Raw genomic sequence first — 2,301 nt, 5'->3', positions numbered from 1 at the left:
GTGCCAACCACTAACAAATACCAAATTTTTACTCAATACCATTATTTATTTGTAAAAATGATAATTTATTTATCTTTCTGGAATAGTATTTACTTTTTGAAATAATACTTATTAAGACTATTATTGTTACTTGTAGTATGGCTCATTATAAATGTGATACTTACAAATAATTGGGTCATATTTTGTTTTAAATAGTAACAAATGGTAGACTGTATCACTTGCTAAGATACACTTCAAAGTAGGCAGAATTACCTTTGTAATACAAAAAGCCTTTCCTTATTGAGTTTCTCTCATGCTGTCAAAAACATATAACTAAAATTTTAAATGTACTTGACACCATGCAAAGCATACGTTATCTTACCCACAGTTCTCCACTCTCTGTTGTGACTTGTGCCAGAAACACACACACAAGCTCTGCTGTCCCATCATAATTCATGTTCTTGTTAATAGTCCTGCTGTTAACTTTTTTACAATGAAGTCAAAGTAAAGTAATTCTGATGCAAGTATTTTTAACAATATCGGAACTTTGACAACTATTACTCGCAAGCTACAACTTATTGAGTGGCTTAACATAAAAACAAACGGTAAATCTTAATGAACTGCAATAGACTCTCTTTTGTTCCAGATGACTCCTCTGTCCAGATTTTGGGTGAGGGGGGGGGGATGTCTTGGGTCATTAATTCATCTTTATTTCCTCCAGTTTTCTTACTCTTCCTCTGTATTCTTATAACTTCTGGATTAGGAATTCTCAGATTTTCTTCCAAAAGGAGTAGCAGTAATAATTTATCACACTTCTTTGTGTTTTTACTCCTGTCTCTTTGTAGTTTCAATGAAAACGGGAATCGAAAACCTGTCATGGACATGTCTCAACTTAATCTTTAACTGGATACATCTCATTTTAAATTGGAAAACATTAGGATATTTATGAATGTTTCTTTGTCAAGGCAGGTGGATGTACAGGATGGTTATCTTTCTATACCTAATCATCAATCATCACCTCATTTTCTGCATTTCTGCCATCAAGGGTATCAGTTCTCTGCGGCTTGGTCTCAACTATATATAAATTTTCCATCAAGTAGTCAAAGTATTGGTGGTCTTCTTCATTAGATAAACTTTCAGTTTTATATGGATGATTGACTTATTCTGACTATTTCTTTTACTCAATATCTTACAGGAACTCTTCTGACCAACCAACTGGCTACATCTCTGTGTGTGTGTATCATCTGCAATTCCAAATCCCATTTTGTACCAACACAGTGTTTCATACATCTGGAATTTTCAATCAATATGGTTCAAGGCACATTTCAGCCATCTACTATAGCATTCCAAGCCTTGGAGTCTGGAGTTCATACTCTTCTGTCTTCCACATCTACTGCCAAAAACATCTTTTCTGCTTTGGAACGAAAGCTTCATTTCACAAAGTGATTCCCTTGAGGTAAGCTCACATGCATCACCTCCAAGATGACCTTGCTTCTCAGTGACACATGACATTAGACCCATTACCACAGTCTACAAACAATTTCTAATAAGTTAGTAGCCAGCTACCTTTTCTGCTATCCAGCTGAAATTGAGCTAAAGGATTATCATCAATCAGAAAGGTGTACTATACTTTAGGTAGTGCTTATTAAAATCCACGTAAACCTTGACAAAATAAACCCTATCTCTATGTCTCTAATGATAATCAAATTTGTTTTAGCAAATCGTAGCCTAAATAATCGAATAAATCTGTTTTGTTTGGTTGTTGCATCAAGTAGGAATTTTTATACAGAGTTTTGTTCTAAATTTAAGTATCTATTTCTTATTACAATGGAGCCATGAGTAACAAGCTATATAATGTAGAGTAGCTTCAGTAATAAACAATAGAGGTTCCAATGCCATCTGGATTCTAGTAGAGTTGTTTTAGGTTTGGGCTAATCAGTGGACCGCTGTTGCTGGCTGGCAGCTTCTTACTGTGTTAATCATTCCCACTCAAAGCTGGTGACAAGTCAGAAATCGGACTAAGTCCATGCAAAATTTGAACCTTACAGAGAATTAGATATTCAACCTATTATTGATTTTTAAAATGTGGTAGCATTTATTTGCACATTAATATGGTATTTATACTCACCAGACATTTTTAATGGTCTCCAATAGTGACCGTATTTTTGGAGCCTTGGTTATCAGGATTTCTTTCTTTCTTTTCCTTTTGAACTCCATCTTTTCACAGATGCCTGTTTCAAGCTTCTGGCCCTTCAACACCTTCATTGTGTATTAGTTCTTAGAGGTAATACTACTGTGGTTACTTACATCAACAATCAGGGA

Source organism: Limulus polyphemus, unplaced genomic scaffold (assembly GCF_000517525.1).
Source record: "Limulus polyphemus unplaced genomic scaffold, Limulus_polyphemus-2.1.2 Scaffold7325, whole genome shotgun sequence".
Taxonomy (NCBI): domain Eukaryota; kingdom Metazoa; phylum Arthropoda; class Merostomata; order Xiphosura; family Limulidae; genus Limulus; species Limulus polyphemus.
The sequence above is the reverse complement of the archived record's forward strand: the minus strand, read 5'-3'. Positions refer to the sequence as shown.